Source organism: Microcaecilia unicolor, chromosome 2 (assembly GCF_901765095.1).
Source record: "Microcaecilia unicolor chromosome 2, aMicUni1.1, whole genome shotgun sequence".
Taxonomy (NCBI): Eukaryota; Metazoa; Chordata; class Amphibia; order Gymnophiona; family Siphonopidae; genus Microcaecilia; species Microcaecilia unicolor.
Window position 1 is genome coordinate 61,957,543 of NC_044032.1, and position 16,470 is coordinate 61,974,012.

Genomic DNA, 16,470 nt, shown 5'->3' on the forward strand with positions numbered 1-16,470 from the left:
GGTAAGCTCTCTCTGAAGACATTACCATTCTACGCTGAGCTAATAGTTTGACACTACAAACCGCCAATAAACACAGATATTAATAAGGGGCTTCTCGTTTTATCTTTCATGTATTCACATATGGATTCTTTGATGTATTTTGTTTGGTGAGTAGAGAGGTGTGGTAGCCATGTTAGTCCACTTTTAAAGGTGATCAATAGAAATAAAAAAATAAAACATGGAAAAGAAAATATGATACCTTTTTTTATTGGACATAACTTAATACATTTCTTGATTAGCTCTCGAAGGTTGCCCTTCTTCGTCAGATTGGAAATAAGCAAATGTTGGTAGATGACAGTATATATATAAGTGAAACATCAAAGCATTTCAGTGACAGTCTAAAAGGATGGGGGTGGATAGGTGAGAGACAGGAAGAGTCGGGTGGATGACGGACAGGGAGATATGCATGGAGACAGGAGGGTGACAAAGCAGTACAATTTTATGGTTTATAATGTCTGGTCGGTGTCAAAATATTTAATCATTCTGACTTCAAAAGGTCTTACGTTCCTGTATTGTAAGTTCCCTTTCAGGATTCATAGCATGAAATCACTGGTACAGTGTTCTGGTTTTCTAAAGTGCTGCCCCACAGAGGTGACATCCTGATTGGTACTAGCATTTTTCATATGGTGCCTATGTAAATTAAATCTTTAACATCTGACTTGTTTCTCCAATGTAGCAGCCTTCGTTGCATTTTTTACACTGAATGATATATACCACATTGGAAGATGAGCACATGAAAGATTCCTTAATATTGAATATTTCTCCTTTGTGAATGACCGTGGGGTCCTGTGAAATGTTTTGGCATAGTTTGCAACTGGATATATTGCAAGGATGTGTGCCATTTTTTGAGTCTATGTTGGGAGCTTACTTCTAATTAGCTTGTGTTTTAAGTTGGGTGGCTGTCGGAAGGCCAGCACTGGTAGGGATGGGAATATCTCTTTCAGTAATTCATCCTCCTGGAGTAGAGGCTGCAGATCTTTTATGATTTTTCTTAATTTTTCCAGCTCTGGGTTGTATGTCACTATGAGGAGGATTCTGTCTGTGGCTTTTTTTTCTTTGTACTGTAGCAGATTTCCCCTGGGTGTTTTGAGGGCGGAAGCAATATTCTTGGAGATTATTTTGGGGTTGTAGCCTTTCTGTTCGAAGGATGCAGTCAGGATTTCAAGGTGTCTGTCTCTGTCACCTGGGTCAGAGCAGATATGGTGGTATCTTGTGGCTTGGCTGTAAATAATGGATCTTTTTGTATGTGATGGGTGGAAGCTGGAGTTGTGGAGGTAGCTGCATTTGTCTGTGGGTTTCTTGTATATGGATGTTTGTATATAGCCATCGATGATTGAGACTGTGGTGTCCAAAAAATTGACTTTTTCTGGGGAGTAGTCAATTTTGAATCTGATTGTAGGATGGTATGTATTGAAGGAATTGTAAAATTGTTTCAGAGTTTCTTCCCCCTGTGGGACTGAATCAGTGAAAACGAGAGAGGACTAATAAAGAGGTTAAACAAAAGAAGGAGAGAGAATGGGGTATGCCGCAGTGGAGAAGATACTGAAAAAAAAGAGTTGGACATAAAAATACATGAAAAGTGCAGTTTTGCACAAATGAAGCACACCAGTTTAGGACAGTACCACCAATTCCTGTTAAGAAGTAAGGAGTATTTACTAAATCAAAGGTTACGAACAGATCAAGAGAAACTAGAAGGGCCACTGAACCTGATTCAGAGTTTTTATGAATTTCACTAAGAAGCAAAGTATCAAAACCAATATGAAACCTGGATTGACAAGGATGGAGGATGTTTGAGGATTCCATATGAACCTGTAACTGGAGAAAGATGACATTTTCTAAAAGCTTTGAGATGGCTCGGTAATGCTTTGGGACAGAACATACTACAAATACACTTCAAAATGCCAAAAAAGGAAAAAAAAAAACCAAAACAAATTTAAAAGGTTTTTTGCACATAATTTAAGAACATGAGAATTGCTATACAGGGCAGACCAAAAGGTCCATCAAGCTCAGTGTCCTGTTTCAACAGAGGCTAATCCAGGTTACATTCACCTGGCAGGATCCCAAACATAACAAGATTCCAATCTATTTACCCCCAGGGATAAGCAGTGGTTTTTTTTCCTTGTCTACTTTGAGAACAGTTTATGAACTTTTCCTCTAGGAACTTGTCCAAATCTTTAAGCCCACTATGCTAACTGCTTTTACCACAACTTCCAGCAGTCAATTAACTATGCATTGAGTGAACAGCCAAATTTCACCAAATTTAAACATACTATTTCATAACTTCATTGCATGTGTTCCCTGTCTCTGTGCTTTTTAAAACAAACAACTGACTTGGGCTCATCTGTTTCACGCCACTCGGGATTTTATACAGACTTCTATCATATCTTCCCCTTAGATGTCCTCTCCACGAAAAAGAGCCTTAACCTTTTTAATTTTTCCTTATAGGAGAACTGTTACATTCCCTTTACCATTCTGGGTCACCCTTCTCTATATCTTTTCTAATTCTACTGTATCTTTCTTGATATAGAGTGACTAGAATTGCACATAATACTCAAGGTACAGTCACACCACAGAGTGATGCTGATGAACTGCTATTCTTTTCTCCACTCCTTTCTTAATATTGTTGATTTTTTTGGCGGCTGCTGCTACACACTGAACAATTTCAATATAGTCATCACAATGATGCCTAGATCCTTTTCCTCGAGTTATAATAGAATGTGGAACCTAATGTTCATTTTGTCCATCAAACTCTGCACTTGGTAGTTGAAATTTAAATATGGACATTGGGATGACATTTCACTGTAACAAAACGTTCCTGCAATTTCTTAAAATCTTAATTTAGCTATACTTTTAGTTAATGAACTTTTACAATCATGCATTAACTAATTTAAATATTTCCAGTTCTGAAAGGACAATTAGAACATGTTAAATAAGAACCAGCAAATAAGGCTCATTAAGACAGGAATATTTATTTATTGCATTTGTATCCCACATTATCCCACCTCTTTGCAGGCTCAATGTGGCTTACAATACATTATGGATAGTGGAAATGAGAAGAGAATAGACATTTGGTGTTACAGTAGGATTTTGGGTTACATGGTAATGGAATACATGATAGTGATATAACAAGAGACATTCTTGACAATTCTGGATATATGTAGGAGTATCACATGTTTTGATCTTTGTGGTATATCTTTTCGAAGAGATGGGTCTTTAGTAGTTTGCGGAAGTTGGTCAGTTCATAGGTAGCTTTTAGGTTGCGTGGCAATGCGTTTCAGAGTTGCGTGCTCATATAGGAAAAGGTTAATGCGTGCATTAATTTTATTTTAAGCCTTTACAGTTGGGGAAATGAAGATTAAGGAATGTGCGAGATGATCTGTTATCATTCCTGGGTGGTAGGTCTATCAGGTACTGAAGTGTGCAAAGGATGAACATTTTCTCATTCTCTGCCTATGAAAAAATGTTGACCAATACCTAGTTAAGCCTCATATTTAAGCTTCTCAAACTAGCAAAGTTATAAGCAATCTATAAAATTGAGTAGAATGGAATGGGTAAATACGAAATCAATTTTTTATTCTTTTACTAAAAAAACAAATGAGAAAGAGGATAAGGCATAAAGTTACAAAACAAATAGTGCATTTAAAACAAATAGAACATTTTTTTTCACCCAACTTATACCTAGACTTGACGCCTACAACTCAGAAGAAAAGAGACTGCTGCAGATAAGCTTATCGAGAAGACGACCATGCTGCAAATAAACAGCTGAATCTGCCAAGACCCTCAGGAGAAAACTAGGAGTGCAACATAAAGGTCTGCCATGCAGAAGAGGCTGCTGCAGCTGAGACACATAGAAATTTTAAATCAGAAAGAAGGATGCTGTTGCCCCTCTGAAGCGTAGAACTGTAACCTAAAGGATAAGAGACCACTGTGGCCCAAGAGACTGCTGGTGGTCAGAGACCCCAGCAATGGAGAAGACAGACATCTGAAGCTCCACACACACCTGAAAAAATTCCACAACTGATCAAGAGAAGACCACAAGAAGCTGGAGCCCCTAGGCGGCAACCACAGGCTTAAGAGTGGCTGCATACAGATAACATGGGAAGGCACAGACATTTGCAGCGACCCAAAGGAGGTATTGGGCAGACCTAAGAGCCAGCGTACGCCTGTAACCCAAACCTCCATGAATTGGAGACAGCCCCCAAGGAGCCCACACAAAGTGCCAGAAAGAGCCAAGCGGCACAGCTCATGCGGCTGTCTTGTTTTTTGTTTCTCTTTTGGCTAGACAAACTGGTGGCACACTGGCCCCAGACTAAAATAAGCAAGGTAGGCAACTAGCCTAGTTCCATCCCGTTAAGGTGGAGTCAGCCTGCTGCTTCGACTATAACATACAGCTATTATCTGTACCTAATGTTTGGTAACTCAAGTGGCCATATGGCAACCTAACAAAAAAATCTATAGGTAAGTTTTATGGTTTCCAGTAACCTCAGGATTTCAGTTCCACTGCTGCTGAACATTACTGTTCACAAGGCCAACAGGAAAATACTACTACTATTTAGCAACTACTATTTAGCATTTCTATAGCGCTACAAGGTGTACGCAGCGCTGCACAAACATAGAAGAAAGACAGTCCCTGCTCAAAGAGCTTACAATCTAATAGACAAAAAATAAAGTAAGCAAATCAAATCAATTAATGTGTACAGGAAGGAGGAGAGGAGGGTAGGTGGAGGCGAGTGGTTACAAGTGGTTACGAGTCAAAAGTAATGTTGAAGAGGTGGGCTTTCAGTCTAGATTTAAAGGTGGCCAAGGATGGGGCAAGACGTAGGGGCTCAGGAAGTTTATTCCAGGCGTAGGGTACAGCGAGACAGAAGGCGCGAAGTCTGGAGTTGGCAGCAGTGGAGAAGGGAACAGATAAGAAGGATTTATCCATGGAGCGGAGTGCACGGGAAGAGGTGTAGGGAAGGACGAGTGTGGAGAGATACTGGGGAGCAGCAGAGTGAGTACATTTATAGGTTAGTAGAAGAAGTTTGAACGGGATGCGAAAACGGATAGGGAGCCAGTGAAGTGACTTGAGGAGAGGGGTAGTATGAGTAAAGCGACCTTGGTGGCAGATGAGACGGGCAGCAGAGTTTTGAACCGATTGGAGAGGGGAGAGGTGACTAAATGGGAGGCCAGCAAGAAGCAGATTGCAGTAATCTAAACGAGATGTGACAAGGGTGTGGATGAGGGTTTTGGTAGAGTGCTCGGAAAGAAAGGGGCGGATTTTACGGATGTTGTAAAGAAAGAAACAACAGGTCTTGGCGATCTGCTGGATATGAGCAGAGAAGGAGAGAGAAGAGTCAAAGATGACCCCAAGGTTTCGAGCTGAGGAGACAGGGAGAATGAGAGAGCCATCAACAGAAATAGAAAACGGGGGGAGTGGGGAGGTGGGTTTGGGGGGGAAAAATGAGAAGCTCGGTTTTGGTCATGTTTAATTTCAAGTGGCGTTGAGCATGCTGAAACTGGACTGAGAAGCTAGGGCCGACAGAGCTAAGTGTTAAAGTACCTGCGTATATTTCCAGAATACTGCAAATACTTTTCTGTTTAATATGTTGTATCATTTTGCCATGCCATATTTTGATTTCTTTTGTATATAATTCCCTGGACTGTATACATAATAATATCATCAGTAACAGAGATGCTGGGGGAAGGAGTCCTTCCCTGTCTTTTTTTTTTTTTTTTTTTTAATTGAGTGGTGCTTGCAATTCAGAGTACCTATAAAGATAGTTAAACTACAGGGAACAAGGAGGGAAAGCATGTAGAGCATTGCTCATGGAATTCTTTCCAGCCTCTCTGCGAGTGTGTATCTATAAGAAGCGTTGTAGGTGCTGCACCGGTTAAAGCATCACTGCTCAGATGGAGGGAAGGCACAAAACACATAGTAAGGGGGGTAGGAAAGGAGAGAAGTGCTGGAGTCTATGGTGAGGGGGGATGAAGCTGGATGCATTCGAGGGGGGCAGGTTCTATTGGATGATAGGGAAGGAAAGATGATGGAGCTGGGGGCAGAGCTTGGACCCTGAAACAAAACGGTGTTCCACTGCCTCTGTCTCCAGATATCTTACACTAGAACTATGTTTCAAGGAGTCAACTCACACTTCACAGGTGGCCTTACTAGCCTCAATGGCCTTTGGGACTCAGTGCTCAGAGCTCAGGCATACTCCTTGAACTGCGGTATTCTGCAGAAAAAGGAAGGAGCCTCTCCCAAAATCCCAGCAACAAAGTTCTGTTCAAGAGAAATCCTCTCTTAATACTTCACTTTTGGTTACTGTCAGGTGTCACAATCCCTGAAGCACTTTAAGGAGGAGTTTAATTGCTCCCTTACATTTAAACTAGTTCAAATGCATTTCCTTTCCTTACTCCTTCCATACATACCAAAGCACAAAGTTTGTGCTCTTATCTTAACTTTTCCCAAGATGTGGTGGGCTTAAGATAGCATCCTCAGACTTAGCTTTAGTAGAACTGACTGGGCAGGGTAAAGAAACTACAGCCCAGACAGAAAGAGCTGGTAACTATTTTTGCATATCTATATAAGTAGTTTAAATGGAAATATTTGCATATAGAGTATCATATCTCGCAATTCACAACAAACAGAATGCATGCAGAAAAGGATGAAGAGAAAAAAAAGCAGTGTAGAAGTTATTTTTACATCTCACCTTTTTTTTGTATTTTATCTGATAGCTTTTTTTGATTTATGTCTCAGTATCCTAACATAGCTAGTGCTCACAAAAGTCTGTACTAAGAATATTATTGGTATGTATGGCTCTAGTGTTCCAGTTTTGGTTGTGCTGTTAAGTGGTATTTGCTACTTACACCGTTGACCTTGTGTACAGTGAGGATTCTAGACCGCTCTAGTGGTGTCAAATAATAAAGGTGGCTCTGATTATTATTTGTTACATTTGTATCCCACATTTTCCCACATATTTGCAGGCTCAATGTGGTTTACATAATACCGTGAAGGCATTCGCCAAGTCCGGTACGGGATAAGTACAAAATGTTGTAGTGGGATAGGGAAGATTCAATCAAGTTGGGTTTGAGGTATAAGGGTTTGTTAATGTCCAATACAATCTTTGATAGTGAAGTGTTGAAGGGTTGAGCAACTGTGGTTACTACATCCACATACTATTTTTCTTGATAGGGGATATACTTTGAAACGAAAGATGGACATTCATCTTGTTTTGATAAGGGTTTCCCTGCCCCTCCATCAGGATGTTTTGAGAGGACGTCCTCAACAAAACTTGGGCGGCCTTTTCGATTATGCCCTTCATACTGGACCTAAACAACAACTTTCATCTAAGTAAATCAGACTTGGATTTAAACTCCCTGGTCAGATAACAGTAAAACTGAGTTCTGCTTCTATTGGAGGGAAAATACAAAAATCAATGAAAAATAAAAGTTCTACAACTCCTCACAAAGCTAGAGGAAAAATAAATACCACGTCCTTCTGGTCCAACGTCTTGAACAATCCCTGCTCTTCCTCCATCAGACAATAATAACTTCATGATTAAATGGTAAGACCTATGCAAAAATGTCTTAAATAACATAGCTCATCTCAAATCTACATCCAAACCAACCTAGAAAATTTCACCTTGGTTTAATCAATCTATCCTTCTTTTGAAAAGGAAATGTAGAAAACTGGAAAGAAAATGGGCTAAAGACAAATCAAACGAAAACAAATTGTTGGAAAATTGCCATCAAAACATATAAAATGAGACAAAATTTTAAAAAACTTGATAACAAAATAATAGGTGGTAATTTCCTTAATACCAGTAAACATTTCAATCTGATAAAAAGCCTATTAACTACAAAAGAAATAAGCACAACCACTGAGTCCCCACCCACAGAAGAGCAACTGGCTACTTTTTTTTCGAAAAAAAAAAAAAAAAAAAAAGTTATAATCAGAGGAGGAGTACTCAAAAATCAACCATCAAGATATTTACAAAAAAACAGTGAGACACACATACAGGAATAGCCACCAACAGAATCTGGTCTTCCTCCCAACTACCAACCCATGACAGTAAAACATTACCTCCTAAAATACTCAACCTCACAATGCATATTAGACCCTTGTCCTAGTTACCTTATAAGGAAGCTCCTAACACATTCATTAATCTGCTTCAGCAGCATCTCTCCTTCCTACTATTCCATGGCGCTTTCCTTGATAATAAAGGCTCTATTATCCTAACACCAATACCAAAAAACAATTTAATCACCATAACTGATGTAAAACTACAGACCAGTAGCCTCCATTCCTTTGATGATAGAGGTGATACATAGTAACATAGTAGATGACGACAGAAAAAGACCTGCACGGTCCATCCAGTCTGCCCAAAGTACCTTTCACATTTCTCCCTACTACACAAATCATAATCAGGTTTAAGACCACGCTATAGCACCGAGAATGTCCTTACTACCCTAGTATCGAATCTCAAAAAAAAAAAAAAAATTAGCATAGGGTCTAAGATCTTAACAATGAGTTTGATATGTCTAGCAAATTCGATATAGTAGATCATAATAGACTACTAAACATATTAACCAATTTTGGTATATGTGGCACAGTCCACAAATGATTTAAAGGATTCCTGAAATTGAGATCTTTCAAAGTGAAAATGAAAGGAACCTTCTCCTCTCCTTGGTCACTGGCCTGTGGCACCCCTCAGGGCTCTCCATTATCGCCCATTCTACTTAATGTAATGTCACCACTAGATAACAGACTAGAAACAGCAGGATTCAAAACATTCATATGCTGATGATGTTACCATATACATAACCTTCAAAAAGAACATTCAACATCTTACAAAAGGCAAAACTTGGCTTAAATTTGATGGAAACCTGGGCCTCAAAATTCAAACTAAAGTTAAATTAAAAGAAAAAAAAAAACAACAACTAAATTCATGGTCATTACCAACCTATTTAACCAAAAAAACTACAACAGTTTCACAGTTGACAACACTTAATTCCCCACTGACAATCTGAAAATTCAAGATATAATTATTGCCAACATTTGATACTCAAGTTTCCTCAGTAATCATAAAATCTTTCAGGTCTCTTTGGAAACTAAGAAGGATCAGATCCTATTTCTCATCAGAACTACAAATAAACATTCAGACTATTGGTACAATCATTAATATTATCCCAATTTGATTATTGTAATGCCATATATGATGCCTGTAAGGAGTACCTGCTGAAAAAAAAACTCCAAACAGCTCAAAACACTGCATCCAGGTTCATATACAAAATCTCTGGTTTTGAAAGCACCTTTCCTTTGTTAATCAAATTACACTGGCTTCCCATCAAAGCAATTATCGCTTTTGTGCAGTAGCAGTTAACACACACCAATCTGTATATTGAGTACCTGATGCACTTTAGTAAAAGGGCCCCTAAATGTATTTAAAACATTTTTTTTTTACTAAAAATAAAGAGGCTGGGAAAATGTGGATGTCTAAAAGCTACCCATAAATGAAGTGAAATTATTTTCTGTACACATTCCTAAAAAAAGTTACCACTGACACCTGGACAAACTATTCAGATAGCTCAGAATATATTGTGAGGAGGCAGGAAACAACGAAGTCCAGAATGCATTACAACAGCAAGGGAATCAGAGTCAGGGGAAGGAATCTAGGCAGGAGAGTGAGAAGCCAGGAGTTGATTGGGAAATTGAACCAGGTGTGAGAGGTTTTCAGGCAGCTTTATTAAGTCAATGGTGGAAAGCTGGAGTGGGGAGATGGAAGCGCTGGGGAAGCTCTCTCCTGAAAAGGTGACAGCTGCACTACCCTCTGAGAAGGAAAAGTAAATGATTTTGTTTGGCTGTTTGAACTGTGAAACTTTGAGGAACTGCTTTAAGTCTGAAAAGAAGACCCTGAGTAAATACCTTTTTGTTATGGTTGAGTTAAAGAAGCAATGTGTGAGTTAAAGAAGAAATGTTTGAGTTGAAGAAAAAATGTGCCATGAAGATTATGTTAAATGGCAACTAATAAAACCTTTAGTTATAAGAAGCCTGGTGTTGGTGAACATTTGTGAAAGAAGAGGAGGCAGAGAACTCCTCTGTGTTTGAGGCAGAGTCCTGGTGAATTACCGAGAAGTGTAGAGCCCAACAGTGACAGTGTGTGAAGGAAGCTAAGCAGGGTCAGCCCTGGCCCGGCCCTGGAAGGGTAGCTAGCTCACAATATGTATACCAAGCATAAGGTTTAAAGAAAAGTTCTCAAATTTCACTAGAAAAAAAAAAAATCAGAAAAATGTGAGACAATGGGTATAACAGGATTAAACCCACATTGTCCCTAGCAGGAGGCAAGTTGCAGTATTTTAGCTAATGCAGTCACCTCAATTTTCTTCTGGGACCTCCCTGTTGCAAAGCACTACCGTAATCTAACCTGGGGGTCAGAACAGTCAAGTCTTCCCTTTCATAAGGAGGTCAAGCTGAACACTTTGGTAGCCCCATCACATGGTCCACCTAATCTACTGAACCACAGCCAGCTAGGCAGAAACCTCCATTAAACAGGCAATGATAAATGCAATAGGTCACTTACAACAGACATCCACAACTGGATCTCACTGAGAGAGAGGGGGGGGGGGGTGAAAGAGACAGAGAGAGAGAGAGATTTCCATCCAGTAAAATAAGTTAACATTGGTCACTGTTGTCAGCACCAGGATAATACATCCATTTTTTTTTTGGGGGGGGGGGGGTATATAAAAATATTCACAGGTCCAAAACCACTACATATTGTGATGGGCTCTTCAGCCTCCAGACCGCCCCCAGCCAGTTAACAAGGACTACTATTCCCTTTCACTCCCACTACCAGCCTTCTGCCTCTCCTTCGATTCCACCTACTGCAGGCCTCTGCCTCACACAGCTCCCTCCCAAGGAAGCCCTCTCTTCCCTCTGGGAACAGCAGGCTTCCTTCTTTCCCTCTAGCTTCTAGGGAATCCAACCCTTGCTTTAATCATGGATCTCTATTCTCTGCTGGATTGTTACTTTTAACCAGAGTGTGCTCTCCAGCCACACACCCCCTCTCTCTGGTTGGTGGGGAAACTAAGGAACACACACACTCTGGCTGCCTTGATTAGGAGACTGACATACCCTGAGGAAATTCCCTCTGCTCAGCTTGAGCAAGGATTTCTTCTGCCTCATTATTACAAGGTAAATACTGGAGATTCCTTTCTTTGTTTCTCCTTTCCCCCAGCGTGTACAAACACTATCATAGTTTGCTTTGCAGTGGGGAAGGTTTCCCCTTGTTCCCAGTCTTACTATCTTCTCTAAGACCAGGTTTAAAATGGCACTCTCTGGCTTTTTCTCCATGTCCAGGTGAGTGGACCACTTCAGCCAGTCACAATATCCAGATATGTGCCGGCACATAACAGGTTCTTTTTATAACTTTAGAAAGATAAAATCAGGTTTAGGCTGCATGCTTCCAGAGAATAGACCTCCATCGCTCCTGTATTTTAGAATAAGTTCTACATTGGCAGATTCCATTCTGAAAATATTGGTGAAACTTGAGACACCAACTTCCACATCTCAATTCCTATGACCTAAAATGGGGCTATTAATCAGTAAAGTGCCAAGTGTTTCTTATACTACCATATATTGGATTCCAAAATAAACCACTTTGAAAGAAAGCTGGGACCTAGAATTTGAGGGGGTAGGGGGTATTTAAACACTGTCACATTCCCTTACAGTGTCACGGTCCCAGGCTTTAAACAAACAGTCACGGACTCTGGAACAATGTGAGCCCTTGGCCTACTGTCGTCGAGCGGCAGCAGGAGGCAAAACCCCCCAAGCAGGACTGGACTAACAAGACTGGAACAACAGGATTCTGGAACGGACTTGGCTTGGCTGGAACCGGATGCTGGAACGGACTTGGCTAAGCTGAAACGGACTTGGCTAGGCAGGAACCAGATATTGGAAGAAGCTTGGCGGAAACAAGAGTCAGGATTTTCAAACAAGCTTGGCAGGAACAGAAGCTGAAAGCAAACAGGGCAGAGACAAGCAGGAAGGGGACTGGAACTAAAGACAAACAGTGCAGACACAAGCAGGCCCACACAAACAACAGAACTAAGGCTGAAGGTAAGGTAGAGGGGACTAGAACAAGGAAGGCAGACTAGGCTGGACACAAAGCTGACCCACACAGACAAACATAACTATGGCTGAACCAGTGGTGTGCTGGAGCAGGCTCTCAAGAGCCGTTTGTTAAGTTTTTAAGAATTTTGGGAGCCGGTTCTCCATGGCTACTTTAACAAATGGATCCCAAAATGTGGGCTTGGGTCCCTCCTGAATTCTCTTTTACTTTGCTGGCGAGAGAGAGCCCACTGTTAATTTACCAGCACACCCCTGCGTGAAGGCTGAACCTAGCACACAAACAGATCGAGAAGAACAGAAGCAGAAATGCACACAGGCACCCTAAACAAGGAATCAAGACAGAAGTGCCCACAGGCACACAGACTACGAACAAGGCAGAAGTGCTACACTGCACACAGACTAACCTGGAAACCTTTGGCATTGCAAAGGCACTGAATGAAAGTGCACCACTTCCTTATAAACAGGACACAGGCAGGAAATACATACTGAACACCAAAGTGAGGCTTGAAACCCTACAGAACAGAGGTAGGAAATACACAAGAACCCAAAGTGAGGCTTGAAACACACAAGAATGAAACCCTAAGGACAGTAGCCAGCACAGCAGCTGACCATCGGGACATAAGGTGAGTCAGAGAGGGATCAGGACCACAGTTGTGACATACAGAAAAGAAGGTCTTCCTTTTATGCTATCTCCCTACCTAGGCTGAATAGGGGGAGGGGAGGCAGGTAAACACTTCCCTTTATTGAAACCGATGCTGCATTCATATCACTTTATGTGTGGGTAAGATTGAAGCTTTTCTCTTGTATAGCCAGGAAAATTCATGTAGAAAATTGAGACAGAAGAAATATTTGCATAGCTAGAATGGAATCAATCACAAGGTATTTTTCTATGTCATATTTTAATGAAAAATTTATTTAACCTTCCAGGTTTCTATCTACTACTAGTACCATCAAGCAGACAGACAAAATAATTGATCTGGATATGGAGTAATATCCTATAACTAGTGAATCATCCATATTTAGCAGCTCAAATATCTTAGGCCAGGCTTATCCAACTTATTTCTATTGAGGGCCACATTTTATATTTTTGTAATATTCGTAAGCCAAAATACGACGGTGTGTTGTCCTCTCCCCAGGTCTCTCTCTCTGATATACCCACCCCCAATCTTCACCCAATCTCCCTTGCTCTCTCTCATGTACCCTCCCCCCCCCCCCCCCCCCCAGCCTTCAACCCAGTCTCTTACCCCTCACTTGGCTTCAGCTGCAGAAAAAAAAAAACCCCACGGGATTCCTGCTTCTGTACCGAGACATAGCTCTCTGCAAAGCTTGAGCCACATGGTGCCAGAAGATTGGGTTGTCTTGCAGTTTTAGTTCTCATGAGATTTGAAACTGCAAGACCAACCCGAACTTCTGGCATTGCGTGGCTCAAGCTTACAGAGAGCTGAATCATGGTAGGGAAGCATGAATCCCACTGTTAAGTGCCACCATAATTGCCAAGCTTCTGAGAGCTAGAAAAAAAAAGCATTTGGTGGACTGGATTCTGGCTTTTGAGCCGTAGGTTGGCCAAGCCTAAGGTCATGTATTTTTCACCAATAATTGGGTTGACTGGATAGGCCAATTAATTTTTATCTGCCATCATCTACCATGTATTTATGTAAGCTTTCTGAGGCACAACAGAAAAGAAACACCCAGAGCCAGCCTAACCACTAGGCAAACAAGGTGGCCACCTTGGGTAGCAGCATGGTTCTGGCATGTACCAGAGCCTTCCCTTGTATCCTCTCTCGCTGCCAGGCCTGCCACCTCTAACTCTCCCCAGGCTGGCTGGCTGGAAGGAAAATTAAAGCAGCATTAGTGCTGCACAGGCCCTGTAAGCACAAGCTCGTGTTTAAGCACCACTTTGTCCACCCTTCCAAACAGGAAGTCTGCCTCAGAGGGGGGTGAGACAAACCACTACTTCAGTGCACAGTGCTGATGCTTCTTTAAATCTTTGGGTCTGCCCAAGAGGTGGTAGTGGGGGTAGCAGTAGCAAGTCCAGCAGCAAGACAGGAAAGGGGGGGAAATGCACAGCTAGAAGATTGAGGGGGGGGGGGGGGGGAGAGCGGCACGGTTAAAGGTTTGCCTACATCCTATACTGTTGGGTGTCAGCAGATTTTCTACACATCTGTTATATAACTACAGTCCACAGGACTCATTTTTGATTTTACAAATTGTACATTTTGCTCCTAGAGAAACAAAGAAGCAGCCAGTGCAATGGATTAGAATGGGAAATCCTGTGTGCAGAAGGATGTTTAACAGGCCCTTGAGCAATTAGTTTTGTACAGCATTCAAGCATAGCAAAGGCATTGGCACTTAAAATCAGGACATACCTAATGTCATGTCACCAAGAGCAAGTTGAAGTCATTCCATCAAATAATTAAATCTCGTTTCTATAAAAACTTCCAACTTTCAGATAACGTGATACCTAGAACAGGAGTGGAGGTACCTCTGTATTCCCACCAATAAAGCCACTTTCTCAACATATATTTTTCATAGAAGTGAGTGGATTTGATACCTGCGATTTACAAATTCTGTTGGCCTGACAAGGCGTGATCTCAGAGGACACTGCCGTTGGTATGGCTTCAAAGTTACCCCACAAAAGTAAAGTCAGGCAGAAGGGAACTTCATCCAAGATGGCGGTTCCGTTGATCCCACCAAGTTCTTCAATAAGCATTGCTTAGACGTCAGAAATTGTGTTGGAGGTGCGGGATGCAGTGGAAGCAGCGTTGGATGCAAAACTGCAGCATTTACATGACCAAACAGAGGCCACTCACGAGAACTTGGACAATGCAGACTTGGAACTGGATGCACAGCAACATCGGGTCAGGGTGTTTGAAACTCAGGCCCAGGGCTCATCTTGTTAGGTGGAGCAACTTTGTACCACAGTTCAGCAAATGGAATGCAAATTAGATTCCTAGGAGGGAACAGCAAGATGCAATAATTTGCAGCTAGTTGGCCTTGCAGAATCTTTGATCGAAATGGAGCTTGTGCATATATTGGAACATTGACTTTCACAATCTTTACATCTGGATACTTTGGAGGTTCCTTTTAATCTCAAATGGGCCCATCGCTTGGGTTCTCGGAGCATGGTTGCCACCTGTCACCGTGTTGTGGTTCTCCAGGTGTGCCATTATGAGCATAAGCAAGCCATACTTCAGGCATTATGATGTGGGAAAAGTTTGGAATACAATAATTAAAAAGTACTTCATTTTTCAGGACTATACCACTAGAGTGCATGCTCAGTGAAAAGCTTTTGCTCCCCGTATGCACTCAATTATGTGATTGTAAGATTTCCAATGCATTACTTTATCCTGTACAACTTGGGGTCTAACATTTCTTTTTGTCAGTGGAGGCAGCACTATCTTTTTTACAATGTTGGCTCTTAACTGCATCTGCATCCCTTATTTTTGGATGTTTTCAGAAAGTTTAGTTGTTTTGATCGGATTGCTCTTGGGCCTCATTCTTTGGAACTTTGTTGTATTTTTTTTTTTTATCTCTTGACCATAAGATGGCTAGAAAGAGTCCCCCCCCCCCCCCCCCCCCCCCCATTTCTAGTTTTCTCCTTGTGGAACATTTTGTTGGATGCTGGGATATGTGGCTTTTGTCTATACTTTGAGGTGTTGAATGTTTACTGTGAGAGTGGGTTTGGAAGGGGAAGTACATATGATAGTTCCCAAGTAGAAGAAATGGGGGTTTGGATTAGGTTGGAGAGAGATGGAGTGGGTCAGGGTTGGTTGGGGGGGGATGAAGAAAATAAAACAAACAAAAAAAACTTGATGATTTTTGGATTAATGATTTTCTGTACATGCTTGTACTGATTTATCGCAAATTTGCAGCTTCCTGCATGCATTATACTGATTGCAAAATGAACCCAAAGCAGGCACAATGCTCTTGTCCCAGCTAGGTGGAGTGCACATTACCAACAAGGCAAGGGTAGATTCCACCCTGACGACATACCAGACGCCATGTCTGCTTATAAGATTACACAAAAAGCATTGCAAAACTAAAATCTCCCATTATCACACACATGACACAACATTTCCTAGGCATCATGAAACAAGACACTTGAAAAAAAAAAATCCTCTAGAAGTCTCTTCCTTAACATTTCGTAGTTTGAGAATTCTCTCGATAAGCTTTGGAAAAGGCTGACAGCACAAAACTGGGAACAGCGTATCACCCAGGAAAAATGTCACCTGTGTCTATTTGAGGAAGTTCCTCTGAATAAGTCTGAGAGTAAATAGGAAAGGCAAACTATGCATGACTTATTTGTTTAGGAGCTTCAAATTGAA

At 41.3% G+C, this 16,470-nt stretch overlaps 1 protein-coding gene across 4 annotated transcripts in view; it reads right to left on the reverse strand.

The window, feature by feature from the left end:
• Nucleotides 1–16,470, reverse strand: part of ATP8B1 (ATPase phospholipid transporting 8B1) — a 225,912-nt gene that overhangs the window by 153,201 nt on the left and 56,241 nt on the right. Inside the window, exon 3 of one of the 4 annotated variants that reach the window (XM_030192986.1) lies at nt 14,697–15,095. The exons of the other annotated variants lie outside the window; for them this stretch is intronic. The gene's annotated coding sequence lies outside the window, so the exon portion shown is untranslated. The remainder of the gene's footprint in view (nt 1–14,696; nt 15,096–16,470) is intronic. 4 annotated transcript variants of the gene reach the window in all.